Consider the following 17376-nt stretch of genomic DNA (forward strand, 5'->3'; position numbering starts at 1 on the left):
CTGTGGATTTGCCTTTATACCAATGATCAAAATATCGATATTATCGGTGAAATATCGCCGATAATATCGTTTTTTTTAGATGACGATATTTTCACACTTATCCATTTAATTATCGTCAAAATATTGCGATATTATCGATATTATCATGATATTATTGATAATATCGATAATATCGCTTCTTCCTATGCAGCTCCGGATCGCTCAAGCTCCAGCTCTTCGTCACCGACCCGTTCGCCGACTTCCCCTTCCTGAACTTCTCGCCGTTGTTTCTCGCCTGGGTTTGCTGCTGCTGCTGCGGGTGCACTAAGGACGCGTAGGTCGCACTGTAGACGAGGAAGAGAGGGAGAGAGTTGATGAGGTGATGGTGGTGATGTTGTCGACGTCGGGGTGGCGATGGTGCCTCGGCGTGGGTCTGGGTTCAAACGGAGAGGGAGAGGTGAGTGAGATCTTTGAGAGAGATAAAAGTGAGCTGAGAGGGGGAGGCTCGGGAAAGGAGAAGAGGAAAAGAGATGGGGACTTGCCACGTGGCAAGTCGTGATAGGAGGATAAGAGTTAGGAAATCCCATCCGGATAAGGTAAGTGTTCAAATGACCAAATTGTAAAATTCATTAACTTTGAGGGACAAATATCTGAAATTAAAAATTATTTGAGGGTGGGGTTTTATAATAGGTGTTGGACAATTATTGGGCCACCTAAGTTAGTAAAATTTGGGTACTAACACCTTATCCCAGTATTATCCTACTGATCATTTGTTTATTTTTTTTTTGTCTTTTAAAATATTGTGCTAACCACCACTTCTCTTCTGGTCTTTATCTTTCTGCCCCACATGTTTGTTTACCCATTTCCTCCCTTTTTTTTCATCTTATGACCCCATCTTTTTTGTGGTTTATTAACTCATTTCTCTCCTTTTTTTTATTCTTGTATTTATTTTTATTTTCTCTTTTAAGATTTCACCGTATTTATCTTAAACTCTCACATTATTTATAAATATTGTATTACTTTTTAAAAACAATGTAAATATTGTTTAATGCTTATTTTATGATAATTTAAATTCATCTAGGCGCCTACCTAGATCTCGCCTAGACACCTAGCTGCTAGTTCCCAATCCTCTATTTGACTAGCGCCTAACATTTTTTAGGATGTAATCCTAGCCAATTTAAACTTCTTATATTGGCTTTGATATTATTGCTTATAACTGCTTTGGTGGAGATACTGTTTTCTAATATGCAATGTATCTTACCATGCAATTATTGGGCCACCTAAGTCACTCATGTATCTTACCATGCAATGTAAAAAGTGTAAAATATTGTACTAATTCATTATATATAAATAATTATGGTGTGTTTAAACTTCTTTCATTAATTACTACATATTTTCTACACTCACAATGTTTGCCAGCTCGCTATATAATCAACTTAAATCAGTTAAATCCATCATGCAAAGCATTTCCTTCCAATTTTTTTGTGATAAACTAATAGATAATTGACTAAATAAATATCCTGCAAAGTTTCAATAAAAATTTCCAAGTTTTTCTTATAATTTCCGTGATTTTTATTCAATTTTTATCGATATCGATAATATCCCGATATTTCTATCGAAATTTCCGTGTTTTTGAACTACCGATATTTCCGATATCATCGACATTTTAGACCTTACTTTATACATACTAGAATTAGGAAAGTAGAATGTACTTATTTCATTTCTTTCATTATTAATTTTCAAAAGAATAATTATATAACTCTATGGGGGTTAGGATTCGGAAACACACTTTTTTTTTTAACAAACAATATTATATATACAATGAAGAGGGTGAAAAACACACATTTTTTACGCACGTCTTGTGAGGTCCACTCCATAATTGTATTTTAAAGATTCAACCGTCTATCTTTTAATTTTCCCTCAAATATCATCTCTTTGAAAAATCATCCAAATCTGAAGTCATATGATTGGTGGATTAAATTTAGTATTTCTTTGTAAAACCGTATTCGTCTATTTTTTTCATTACAAATGAATGTCTTAATAGTTTTGGGTTTATCTAGTATTTTGCAATATGAATTGAAATATAGATTGTTAATATAGTTGAAATTTATTACAAAGAGGACCCTATAAAATAACAAAATGCACGAGCTGATAGCTCAATGGTAAATGGCGGATTACGAGGCTTCCTTCAAACTAAAAACTGAAGGTCTCAAGTTCGAAACTCGCTGCTGGTGTGGAAGCCAGACTTGTGGTCAGAGGGGAGGCTGAAATGCCTCTATGAGTCTTCTCGACCCCCAAAAATGGTGGATAACCGTGACTTGCCACCAATTGTTCCCCTTTTAAAATAAAAATTAAATAGCAAAATGTGTGTGAAAAGCTCGTATCCTCGAATCCTAATTATGTGTGTGTGTTTAAACTCCTCTAACTAACAAAACAGGGAATAAGAATTTAAATGCAAAAGATTTGGCACACTACCTTAGCCAACAAACTTCATAAAACTGATATTCTACAATCATCACTAGCGAGGTTACAGGGGTGCAAGGAGACGCAGTCGCCCCTCCGGTCCTCAGAAATCACCACAATTATAAAGAATTTCGTCATTCTGATCCTCTGAACTTGCCGAAATCTGCAGTGCAACATCCCACATCGCCCAGGAGAGTGATCCTTAAATGTATATTCTCATCCCTACCTAGCACGAGGCTTTTTGGGAGCTCACTGGCTTCGAGTTCCATAGGAACTCCGAAGTTAAGCGAGAAGATGGCCAGAGCACTCCCATGATGGGTGACCCACTGGGAAGTTGCTCGTGAATTCCCAAAAACAAAACCGTGATGGAATGGTAAGCCCAAATCGGACAATATCGTGCTACGGTGGTGGAATGGGCCCAGGAAGTGGTCTGCCCCCAGTCGAGATGTGACATGCAGGCTGCAACTTAGTGCGTTGCGCTATTAGGGCTGTGTTTTATTTTATTTTTTTTTAAAACACCCAAGCCTAAACGATGTCGTTTTAAACCTGAGATTGAAAATAAATGAGAACGGCGTCGTTTTGTTGTAAAGTAAAAGGAGTAAACAGGCAGCGACAAAAAAATCAGAAGGAATAAACAGCCACCACCGATCATGGAATCAATATACAGGCATGAGTTGAGACTCCATCATTGGACCATGACATCAACATATAGGCTCGGGTTCAATAACCCAACGCCAATATTGAAAGCATGTACTCCTGCTGCTTCTCATCAAGGGAAGGTTGGTTAAGGTTATTGTGTAAGATCTTTGATAGGCAATGATCATTTCTTGTTTGGTACTCATTAGATTGGTTTATATAGGACAAGACGTTGTTAGTGCTGCCGAAACAACGTCGGGAAAGACACTTGCTTTTGGTTTGCCCATTTTGCAACGCTTGTTGAATGAAAAAGAAAAGGCTGTAAAGATGTTTTATGAAAAGGGGGAGGAAGCAGAGAAGTTTGCTCCAAACGGTCTTTAGCGGCAGAAGCATACATAGCGGCCAAGTAAATTTGAAGAGAAGCCAACTGATGCGATGAAAGTTAAGCACTCAAATTAAACCCTCTTGTTGTCAAATTGTAGTAATAATGCAATAGAGATCGTTCTAAACCGGGGATTATGAGGGCTTGCTAAAACCTCTAAACTAACTTAAAAACATAAAAACAAAGTTAAAAACGTTTGAATAGACTTAAAGACTCAAAACAGAATCCAAAGACTCAAAACAACTTAAAAACACTCAAAACTGCCTAAAAACACAAACTAGGCAGTTTCTTACTCTAACACACGAAATTTGGGTTTTGACTTGACTCAAAACACTCTAAAACACAAGCAAAACAGATTTTAAACACTTTGAAACAAGAAAGTAAAAGGGGGATTTTAGTTTTGATGAATTTGAAACAAACAAACAAGTTATAAAACTAGGCAGATTGTAAAACGAATTTAAGAAATAAGATGATGGATGGATTAGTTAGAGGTTCGTTCTTCACACATGACACACTTGTATATGAATTGATTTCCAATTGCTTTTCAATAAACTATGATGCTCAACACCCCAGATTAACCATGATGCACAAATTAACCCTCAGATTTTCCTTTACTCATTGAATTGGATGAATGCATGCGACAACCCAAATCATTCTCTTAAAGTCCTCTATATGAATGCATAATAGAGATACAATTAAAGATCATTACGTTCCATGAAAATCATAAGTGTTGACGAGGCAATTGTAACTATGAATGCATGATACGTTTGCCAAGAATTCAATTAACGCGATTGTGACAAGCAACCTTCACTACTCATGAATATAAACTTGTAACGATTAGGTGAAACTTATTTATATCCTAGCATCAAATTCATGCATGAAAACTAAGTATGCATCCTTAATAAACATACACAAATCCGTTATGAATAAAATAGATAATTGAATTGCAATCACAACTTATCAAATCACAATTGGAAGAAATCAATTCATATTGCAAATATATTCATGGTTTTGAATTCTCCTCTAGCCAAAAGAGGTTTAGTTCCTCATACTTGCAATTAAACAGAAACAATTGAAATTAAACAATGAAAACCAAAGTAGAATACACCTAGAATGCTTCAGCAATCCAAATTGAATGACTAGCATAACTCCAAGCAATCATCCTTCCTTGCAAATATGCGGCACCAAGGTGTGAGTGGTGAATGGATGGTCTCTTGTGGTGGTGGATGGATATAGGTGAGTTATGGTGAAGGGTGGAGAGTTGTGTAGATGATGTGGTGTCTTTGGATGATGGCCCCCCAAATTATGGTGAAGGGTGGATGTATTGGGTGTAGTGGGTGGATGTTTGGTAATGAGTGGATGTAATGGGTGTAGTGGATGAATGTTTGGTAATGAGTGGATGAAATGGGTGTAGTGGATGAGTGTTTGGTAATGAGTAGTGTTTGGTAATAAGTGGATGTAATGGGTGTAGTGGGTGGATGTTTGGTAATGAGTGGATGTAATGGGTGTAGTGGGTTGTGGTAATGAGTGGATGTAATGGGTGTAGTGGATGAGTGTTTGGTAATGAGTTGATGTAATGGGTGTAGTGGGTGGATGTAATGGGTGTAGTGGATGAGTGTTTAGTAATGAGTGGATGTAATGGGTGTAGTGGATGGATGTTTGGAGAATGGATGTGTTGGGTGAAATGAGTGGATGTAGTGGTAGGTGAATGTGTTGGGTGAAATGAGTGTGCTAAAATGGTTATTTATAGGGAAAGGATGATGCACAAACTTCAAATTTCGTCCATTCCTTTTGCTCCAAGCGTATACTATCCATTTCATGCCCAAAAATGCTCCAAAATGCACTTCTTTGCCACATTAACCCTTTGGACCTACAAACACACGAAAATAGCTTAAAATACTAAAATAACTACTAACTAACAACATAAATGCCAAGAAACAAGCTAACTAAGTCACATAAATATGCTCCTATCAAATTCCCCCACACTTAGCTTTTGCTAGTCCTCGAGCAAAACAAAACAAACAAAACAAAACAAAACAAAACACAACCTAGACCTTCCAACAATTGCCTCAGGGATTTTTAATGAAACATGACATGTTAAAAATCATCATTCCCACAGTTTTTTGTCATCCTTACACTTGAGCACATACTTAGAGTCACCACTTACTAGTTCACAATTAACCAATTAAAACGATGTTTTGAATGTTGTAACATGCCTTAGAGAATTTACTCAATTCCTTACAAGATACTATCTATTTTCACACACATTTTCTTACTACACACCCTACACTAGTTATATGTGAGAAGATTGATGTAAACATGAAAACGAACACTCACATATATGTATAACAAATAGGGCAATTTTCTGGAGTTATTCAGCATGTTTAGATATGATCTCATGAATGGAATGCTACTACTTAGATGCAAGAACCAGTGACACCATACGCTCAAACCAATTCCAAACTCCACATATTGAAACGCGTAACACTCAAGATAAAGTTAAGGGTTGTAACGGGGTTTAAGGGTAATGGCTAACAAAGAAATGATAAGGATAACAAACGTTCTGAAAGCAATAGCAAGCAAAATAATGAAATAGACACTTGGAATTCACTTAATAATGCAGAAATTAACTTTTAAACACAAAGGGAAGATTCAAGCAACACTTAGGGCCGAATTCAATGTTTTGGACCCTTTCTTCAACAAACAACACTTTAGAGCTCTTTTTTCACATATTTTTCAACTCTTTTTCACTCTTTTCACAACTTTTCTTCTTTTCATTCTATTTTCCACGAATGTTTCTTTTTTTCTTTTTCTTTTCTACCCGTGCCTTATTAAGGACTTTGGCACACACACACACACACACACAAGAATCACTTCCCCCACACTTGTTTTTATGCAAAAGTTCAACAAAATGAATTCCTTCTAAATTATGTTTTACTATGCTTCAAGAACTAGGGTATGGATGGTCCTAATCTAGGTTAGGTGAGGATAGTGTGGGTTAACAAAGAACATAGGCTACAAAAGGCTCAACGGGGTTAAACTTAAACACATAATGAAATAGGGCACGTCAATTTGGCTGTGGTGGTCACTACACAACTTCATCTTGAATATGTGTTATGCAAATCAATAGCATGCTTTGAATGAAATAGGCATGAGTTCTAGCATTTGGAACTAAATGATGAAACGCCTTTTAAGTAGCAACCAAGCAAAGAATAATGAGATCATGCAACAACTTTAGAAAACAATAGTGCACAGATTATTAACTCTCCAAATAAACGTTTAAGCTCAAGTCTCACAAGGTTGTAGCGTTCATTTGAGTTCCTTCCTTCAAGCATGTTACAAAAATTGATTTTTTCCTTTATGATTGCATGTGAATTCATAAATTATAACCACAACCAAGCATACACCAAAGAGTAAATCAAATTTTCATTCATGTTTATAACTCTTTTTAACAGTCATGTAATTAAAAACCAAATCCTCATAATTGTGTTGGAAGGTACCCTTAGACACAAATAAACATACAAAAACAACTCTTTTTAGGTTTTTCAAAACAATTTTTCAAATTTTTATGAGATTTTCGGATTTTTATGTCAAAACACACTGAAACACTCCAAAATAGCTTAAAAACACTTAAAAACAGCAATGAACAACACTAGAAGTAATGGGTGATAAACTCCTACGAATTTCATGCAAAACAACTTGGTTACCCCCTCACACTTAAATCAAACATTGTCCTCAATGTTTCAAGCATATACTCACACAAAAACAAGCAAATAAACAAACAACAAATAAACATGACAAGTATGGCAAAGTAAAAATTAGACAGAGTAGAGTTTAAGAACGCAAATCTGGTTTTGGAGATAGATGATCTTGTTATCTTTCCACAGCTTTAATCTCGAACTGGTTTGGAATTCTGAGCGAGGGATATGAGAGTTCCTTGGTTTCAAATCAGACTCCTTCTGCCGGGTTGATTTGATTGTGCAGTCTACATTCTTCTCTGCTTGTTTCTTTTGCACGGCAGGCAGGCACGAGGTAGAGGTGTTGGTTTGTTTCTTTCTTCAATCTTTCCAAGTGCCCACCTCTTGCTTTCTTTCTCCTTGTCCCTAGTTGAGGATGGATTAGTACCTTGTCTCCACATGCTTCGAGGTATCATTTTCACTTCCTTTATCTGTTCCCCAAGCAGATGTGGTAGACGAAAAGGAAGCATAAGATGTTGAAGATGAGTACTCGAGAGCAGGGCTAGGTAAGTAATCAGGAAGGGGTTCCAGGCAGTCGGTTTCAGATCGGAAGATTGATACCAAGTGCTGGCTGATTGCTCTCTTTCTCCTTGTCTCGCAGATGAAAACAACAACAAGGAGAATGACAGGGAGAAAGCATGATATGAGATACTCTTGCTTTCAACCTTCATGATATGAAATACTTTTGCTTTGGATGAGTTGTTTGCAGAGGTACCCCAAGGAATAAGGAACACTGAGTGACTCGAGAGGCTTCGTTGGGAAGGCATTCTTGGAGATGACGGAAGGTTATGTATGTCTGCTTTACTATGGAGGGTGAAGGTCGACATTTATAGGAAATAATAACCGGTACTATTCTTTCACTTTGCCGGCAACCGTTGGATGATTGAACAATAAACTTCACGTGCTTTCTACTTCACCAGAAATCTTCGACAGATTACCTGTGATTTTCGCAAAGCTGAGCGTGCATGTGACAGATGCTGACACGTCTGGATAAAGCAGATGCCTCTTCGATATCTGGAATCGGCGCTTCGACAAACTGCCCGTGATTTCCGCAAAGCTGAGCGTGCATGTGAGAGATGCTGACACGTCTGGTAAAGCAGATGGCTTTGCGATTTATGAGCTTGCCTCTTCGAGTTCTGAGCTCCGTCGAGTCCAGAGGTTGCATGTGACGAGTGCGGACAAATCTGGAATAGAGGATGGCCCGTGGTTTCTGAGCAAGCCCAACTTTTGAGAAAGCTAGCGCCTCTTCGATTTTTGAATTGGCCTCTTTGAATTCTGAGTTTGCCTCTTCGATATCTGAAATCTCGTCGAGTGTTGATTTTTATAGAGGCACGCAGTTCATTTCAAAGAACACTTGAATTTGCACTTGTATAAACTCCCTTCTTGCACTTCTAATATCTTGACTTGTCCAACCTCTTCTTTCTTCAACACCTTTGAAAATGTCTAGCCCTTCCGACCGTCGTTTTGACTTGAACCTTGGTGAAGAGGTTGCCATGCCTTCTCCAGACAACATATGGCGTTCATCCTTCATATCCCTTATCGGTCCTCTTACCGTTGGGGATTCGGTGATGAAGAATGACATGATTGCTGCGGTTGTGGCCCGGAACCTTGTCACTCCCAAAGATAACAGACTACTTGCCAAACGGTCTGATGAGTTGGCTGTTAAGGATTATTTGGCTCTCAGTGTGTAGTGCGCAAGTTTCGTGCCTAATATGGCCCAACGCCTATTTGCTCGAACCCGTCAAGTTGAATCATTGGCGGTTGAAGTGATGAGTCTCAAGCAGGAGATTAGAGGGCTTAAGCATGAGAATAAACAGTTGCACAGGGTCGCACATAATTATGCTACAAACATGAAGAGGAAGATTGACCAGATGCAGGAATCTGATGGTCAGATTTTACTTGATCATCAGAGGTTTGTGGGTTTGTTCCAACAGCATTTGTCATCGTCTTCTAGGGCTGTACCACATAATGAAGTTCCAAATGATCAACCTCCGATGCCTCATCCTTCTGGGGTTCCGCCGACTGCTGAGGCTCCGCCGACTACTGAGACTTCTCCTAAGCAGCCTTTGTGAAGGCTCCCTCTTGTATTTATATGCTTAATGTTCTTTTCTTTTTTATGAATGTAAAAATACCTTGCATAACTGTCAGTGTTTCAAAAATAAACCCACACCAAAAACAATTAAACAAGCAACAAATAAAAATGACAATCATGGCAAAATAAAACTACAGAAAAGGGAAGGTTTTGAGAAACGCAAAACTGATTGTGGAGCAATTCAAAAATCTTCCTTATTTGAATACATGGGTTGCCTCCCAAGAAGCGCTTGCTTTAACGTCTTCTAGCCGAACGATACTTCCTTCTAAACTTGGATAGGGCCCATAGCATGGAATTGATCCTTGAATGGACGGTGATACTTGACGTGATCCGGCAATGGTTTAAATTCTAGGGTAGGTGCCTGAATCATCAAAATCAACAAGTTAGTATATACTAAAATCGAAGTTGGAAAAGATGGCTTACTTGCTTGCTCCAACACAAACTCAATTACGAACACCACATCTTTGAAGGTTGCAGGGATATGGGACTTGGCTAGATTTGGTGTTTTGAGAGTTATGACTTGTCCTATGTCATAAAATCCAACTTCTTTGGGAAGGTTTCGAAGATGCCTTTCTCACATTCTTCTTCCTTGGATTGCATGATCCTGCAAGGAATAAGGACATTTGGTGAAACGGGGTCAAGACAAATTGAATTTAGGCTTACCTTGGTTGTAGTGGATGGCATAGATGGCATATGGGGCTGTGGCAAGGGTGGTTCTTCCCTTGCCGTGGTCTTGTTACTCTCCTCCTCTTCGAGCAGCAGCTGTTCATCCATGTTTTGGCTTGGTTTGGATGTCTTCGGTTCACCTCCAACCTCCATAGCACTTCCCAAAGTGATAGCATCATGGATTTCAAAATCTTCCTTCAAATTTTCAACAGTTGAGTTGCAGAATTCACTTTGCTTTTGAATTTGTGCTGTGAACTCCATAATTTGCCCAAATTGCTTTTCCAATTCGCCCGTCTTCTTGGCTTGATTTTGCACCTTTTCGTTTCGGTTTTCTACATCCTGGTTCAAAGAGGTGAGTAACTTATTAAACATATCATTATCCAAAGATGTACCTGAATTGAATTGGGCAGATTGTTGTGGTGGATGTGATGGTTCATATGGCCAGTGATAGAACTCCTCTTCTTACTGCCAATATCCATCTTGTTGGAATTGTTGCGGTTCTCCACACATGTAATCTGAATAATCTCTCCAATTCGAATTGTAAGCGTTGGAAAACATGTTGTCCCCTGATTGGCTATGGCCTTGATAACCCCAACCATCTTCATTCGCAGCGAATTGAGAACATTGACGAGTTGGATATCCTTGCCCATAGGACACACCATCTGTAAGGACACTTTGCATTGTGGTCCTTTCGGCATATTGTGACAATTGAGAAGTAAGTTTCGCCAATTGAGCTTGAATGGTAGCAAAATCCATGTCTTACTTCTCTAGTACTTGAAATCAAGGAAACAAAACTAAATCAAATATCATAAGTAAAAATAAAAGACACAAATAGAAACAAAGTCAGTAACTAAAACAAAAAAAACATGAAAAAGTAACAACGGGGGATTAGCAAAGTTGCTAATCCCCGGCAACGGCGCCAAAATTTGATGCGATGAAAGTTAAGCACTCAAATTAAACCCTCTTGTTGTCAAATTGCAGTAATAATGCAAGTAGAGATCGTTCTAAACCGGGGATTAGAAGGGCTTGCTAAAACCTCTAAACTAACTTAAAAACATAAAAACAAAGTTAAAAACATTTGAATAGACTTAAAGGACTCAAAACAGATTCACAAGACTCAAAACAACTTTAAAACACTCAAAACTACCTAAAAACACAAACTAGGCAGTTTCTGACTCTAACACAACTTTGGACGAAATTTGGGTTTTGACTTGACTCAAAACACTCTAAAACACAAACAAAACAGATTTTAAACACTTTGAAACAAGAAAGTAAAAGGGGGATTTTAGTTTTAATGAATTTGAAACAAAAAAACAAATTATAAAACTAGGCAGATTGTAAAACGAATTTAAGAAATAAGATGATGGATGGATTAGTTAGAGATCCATTCTTCACACATGACACACTTGTATATGAATTGATTTCCAATTGCTTTTCAATAAACTATGATGCTCAACACCCCAGATTAACCGTGATGTGCAAATTAACCCTCAGATTTTCCTTTACTCATTGAATTGGATGAATGCATGCGACAACCCAAATCATTCTCTAAAAGTCCTCTATATGAATGCATAATAGAGATACAATCAAAGATCATTACGTTCAATGAAAATCATAAGTGTTGACGAGACAATTATAACTATGAATGCATGATACAATTGCCAAGAATTGAATTAACGCGATTGTGATAAACAACCTTCACTACTCATGAATATAAACTTGTAACGATTAGGTGAAACTTATTTATATCCTAGCATCAAATTCATGCATGAAAAATAAGTATGCATCCTTAATAAACATACACAAATCCGTTATGAATAAAATAGATAATTGAATTGCAATCACAACTTATCAAATCACAATTGGAAGAAATCAATTCATATTGCAAATATATTCATGGTTTTGAATTCTCCTCTAGCCAAAAGAGGTTTAGTTCCTCATACTTGCAATTAAACAGAAACAATTGAAATTAAACAATGAAAACCAAAGTAGAATACACCTAGACTGCTCTAGCAATCCAAATTGAATGACTAGCACAACTCCAAGCAATCCTCCTTCCTTGCAAATATGCGGCACCAAGGTGTGAGTGGTGAATGGATGGTCTCTTGTGGTGGTGGATGGATATAGGTGAGTTATGGTGAAGGGTGGAGAGTTGTGTAGATGATGTGGTGTCTTTGGATGATGGCCCCCCAAATTATGGTGAAGGGTGGATGTATTTATAGGCTAGGGAGAGGAGTGTATGGAGTTGTAATGAGTGTATGTAATGGGTGTAGTGGGTGAGTGTTGTGGTAATGAGTGGATGTAATGGGTGTAGTGAATGAGTGTTTGGTAATGAGTTGATGTAATGGGTGTAGTGAATGAGTGTTTGGTAATGAGTAGTGTTTGGTAATAAGTGGATGTAATGGGTGTAGTGGGTGGATGTTTGGTAATGAGTGGATGTAATGGGTGTAGTGGGTTGTGGTAATGAGTGGATGTAATGGGTGTAGTGGATGAGTGTTTGGTAATGAGTGGATGTAATGGGTGTAGTGGATAGATGTTTGGAGAATGGATGTGTTTGGTGAAATGAGTGGATGTAGTGGTCGGTGAATGTGTTGGGTGAAATGAGTGTGCTAAAATGGTTATTTATAAGAAGAGGATGATGCACAAACTTCAAATTTCGTCAATTCATTTTGCTCCAAGCATATGCTATCCATTCCATGCCCAAAAATGCTCCAAAATGCACTTCTTTGCCACATTAACCTTTTGGACCTACAAACACACGAAAATAACTTAAAATACTAAAATAACTACGAACTAACAACATAAATGCTAAGAAACAAGCTAACTAAGTCACATAAATATGCTCCTATCACCAACTTGTGAGCCTAAAATCTTGAGAGAGATATATCTCCTTAATAGTGTTAGAATTTATTTTGCCACCTCCATGACATAGGTAATGAGGATTTTGTTATTAGGAATAAGGTTTTTAGAGGACGAAGGGCGTTATTGTGTTATGAGGATTAAGGTTTTCAGATGCCATTTTACTATGTTATATAACTGGAGAACCAGCAAATGCACTAAGCAGTAGCCTCATAGATAAATTATAAACGACATTAATATTATCTACTATTGTAACTTGTTTATATTAATAAATTATGAACGATATTAAAATTATCTACTCTAAAAAGGTTGGATTGTCTACTTTCTAAAAAAAAAAAAATCCTTTTACGCTTCACCCCTCCCCCAACATTCTTGGCTTCGCCAATAATAATCATCATACCAAAATCTATTAAATGTAACTAATTTGACAATAACAAAACAAAAACTGCAATGTAAAGTCTAAATTTGCAAACTGCGATGCAACAGAAACTTCAATCATGTTCGACTTAGAGTTACTAAAATTTCACTCATTGTAATTTTGTCACTCAATTATAAGGGTTCGAGAACCATGGATGGACTTGCCTTATTTGACGTAAAAGGTCAAGAAAGAATAAAGCCTATTGACTAGTCCCAAAACTAAAATCAAATAAAACTTCAAACCAAAAGTGAGAAGGAAATTGAAAGTCTTTGTTAGAAGATTTTATGTAGATTGAATAAAATTGTCAAAGTCTCTTGGTCTCACCGTCCGTAGCCCAAGGTAAGTTTGCAAGGATGATTTATTAATGATGAATTGAAATAAAAGACTGTTCGAATTGCCAAAATTTATCAGGAAGAGGGCCCTACAAAATTGGTAACAAATTGTGTGTCATCAGATTCTAACCCTATATGTATGTATTTAAAAAGGGGAATAAAAATTTAATTGCAAAAGAATTGACACAGACCCGTGGCCAACAAACTTAACAAAACTATCATACTTAAATCTATTGAATGTAACTATTTTGACAATAACAAAACAAAAACTGCAACGTAAAATCTGAATCTACAAACTGCCATGCAACAAAAACTCCAATCATGTTCGACTTAGGGTTTCTAGTATTTCACTCGTTAAGGACAGAAGGGCATTTTTGTCACTCAATTATAATGGTTTGAGAACAATGGACTTGTCTTATAGATGTAAAGATTAAAATAACAATGTACTTCGGTGTAGTGGTATTCCTTTTTATTTGAAAGTGAGAGGTCTTAGGTTCGATTCTCTGGTAAAATACCACCGAGGTTTTAAAAAAAAAAAATTAGTGATTTTGGCAAATTTTTTTGGACCAAAAAGACATATTTTCTTTTTATTTCAATTTATGCATTCCTTCTTGATTTTCAAGTGTTTTCAATAAATTAAAAGAGAATTAGAAGTCATAAAGAAATAAGAAATTATAAATAAATAAAAAGAGAAAACAAAAGTGTAAAAAGCACCACGCGTATAAGAAAATGTCAAATCCTAAAGCATAAGTAAAACTTAATTACAAATTTATACAGCTAAAATTCAATAAAGTTGTCGTCTTTCCACGACTCGAAAATTGTGCTCAATGAAATATCCACTTACCTATTCAAGTTGGTCACCAGTTGCTCCTAAGTTGACGGTTCTCAACAAGGTGGCGGAAAGCGTGTGCTGAAATTAGGCCTGGCAATTCCTGACACGATTCGATAACCTGATACAACATGAAATGAAATTAACAGGTGTTCGGGTCGACACGATAATGAAACGGGTCGTTATCGGGTAACCTGATAAGCACCTGTTAAGATAACGGGGTTGGTTCGGGTATACACGTGGTTAACACGATACACGATAAGCAGAATATTAATTTAATAATTTTATAACCCTAAAAAAATACTATAATAATTATATATATATATATTAAATTAACTATAATAATTATAATAATTATATATACTATAATAATTATACCCCCAAAATATTAACTATAATAGTTATATTTATATATATATATATATATATATATATTAAATTTTATACCCCTAAAAACTATAATAATTATACATACAAAATAAATAGATTTAAATCTACTTAATAAATAAATAAATATATACATACACACACACCATTGAACTTCATCGGATACGAATTATACGAAACTAATTTCAACAATCTAACCGTCAAACTTGTTTGTATATGCTTCGAGATCGCATCAGCAAAACATTGCAAAAAAAAACATTCACAGATCAAGTAACGAAAGAAAACTTTCCGACGATTATAAACGAAAATTCACGATTTAACGGTTATTTTAACTCTGATTTTGATGATTTTTTACAACTACACTCCTTGACCCTATATGAATACAATGAATGAATTCGATCTTCAATTTAAAATATTTACACTAGTGGATACCACAAAATCTTATGTTATACTTGATCAAAGTATGAAGAAACTCTTAAGTGTTAGTGAATCAATTGTTTTGATGGGATACGCATTCTACGAAATTAGTTTCAACGATCCAACCGTCAAACATGTTTGTATATACTTCGAGATCACATACGCCAAAAATTGCAAAAAACAAACATTCAGAGATCAAGTAACGGGACAAAACTTTTCGACGGTTATAAACGAAAAATCACGATTTAACGGTTATTTTAACTCCAATTTTGATAATTTTTTACAGCTACAGTCCTTGATCCTATATGAATACAATGAATGAATTCGATCTTCAATTTAAATATTTACACTAGTGGACACCACAAAATCTTATGTTATACTTAATGAAAATATGAATAAACTCTTAAGTGTTAGTGAATCTATTGTTTTGATGAGATACGCATTTTGCGAAACTAATTTCAACGATTCAACCGTCAAACTTGTTTGCATATGCTTCGAGATCGCATACGCCAAAAATTACAAAAAACAAACATTCAGAGATCAAGTAACGGGACAAAACTTTTCGACAGTTATAAATGAAAAATCATGATTTAACGGTTATTTTAATTCTGATTTTGATGATTTTTTACATCTACACTCCTTGACCCTATATGAATACAATGAATGAATTCGATCTTCAATTTAAAATATTTATACTAGTGGATACCACAAAATCTTATGTTATACTTGATGAAAGTATGAATAAACTCTTAAGTGTTAGTGAATCTATTGTTTTGATGGGATACGCATTCTACGAAACTAATTTCAATAATCCAACCGTCAAACATGTTTGTATATACTTCGAGATAACATACGTCAAAAATTGCAAAAAACAAACATTCAAAGATCAAGCAACAGGACAAAACTTTTTGACGGTTATAAACGAAAAATCACGATTTAACGGTTATTTTAACTCCAATTTTGAAATTTTTTTACAGCTACACTCCTTGACCCTATATGAATACAATTAATGAATTCGATCTTCAATTTAAAATATTTACACTAGTGGATACCACAAAATCTTATGTTATACTTGGCAAAAATATGAATAAACTCTTTAGTGTTAGTGAATCTATTGTTTTGATGAGATACGCATTTTGTGAAACTAGTTTCAACGATCCAACCGTCAAACTTGTTTGTATATGCTTCGAGATCGCATATGCCAAAAATTGCAAAAAACAAACATTCAGAGATCAAGTAACGGGACAAAACTTTTCGACGGTTATAAACGAAAAATCACAATTTAACGGTTATTTTAACTCCGATTTTGATGATTTTTTACAGCTACACTCCTTGACCCTATATAAATACAATGAATAAATTCGATCTTCAATTTAAAATATTTACACTAGTGGATACCACAAAATCTTATGTTATACTTGATGAAAGTATGAATAAACTCTTAAGTGTTAGTGAATCTATTGTTTTGATGGGATACGTATTCTACGAAACTAGTTTCAACGATCCAACCGTCAAACATGTTTGTATATACTTCGAGATTGCATATGCCAAAAATTCCAAAAAACAAACATTCAGAGATCAAGTAACAAGACAAAACTTTTCGACGGTTATAAATGAAAAATCACAATTTAACGGTTATTTTAACTCCGATTTTGATGATTTTTTACAGCTACACTCCTTGACCCTATATGAATACAATGAATGAATTCGATCTTCAATTTAAAATATTTACACTAGTGGATACCACAAAATCTTATGTTATACTTAATGAAAGTAAGAATAAACTTTTAAGTGTTAGTGAATCTATTGTTTTGATGGGATACGCATTCTACGAAACTAGTTTCAACGATCTAACCGTCATACTTATTTGTATATGCTTCGAGATCACATACGCCAAAAATTGCAAAAAACAAACATTTAAAGATTAAGTAACGGGACAAAACTTTTCGACGGTTATAAACGAAAAATCACAATTTAACGGTTATTTTAACTCCGATTTCGATGATTTTTTACAACTACACTCCTTGACCCTATATGAATACAATGATTGAATTAGATCTTCAATTTAAAATATTTACACTAGTGGATACCACAAAATCTTATGTTATATTTAATGAAAGTACAAATAAACACACTAGTGGGTCACTTTCAGAAGCTTTGAGTTCCATTGGCAAGGTTT

The sequence above is a fragment of the Malus domestica genome, chromosome 05 (genome assembly GCF_042453785.1).
Source record: "Malus domestica chromosome 05, GDT2T_hap1".
Lineage (NCBI taxonomy): Eukaryota > Viridiplantae > Streptophyta > Magnoliopsida > Rosales > Rosaceae > Malus > Malus domestica.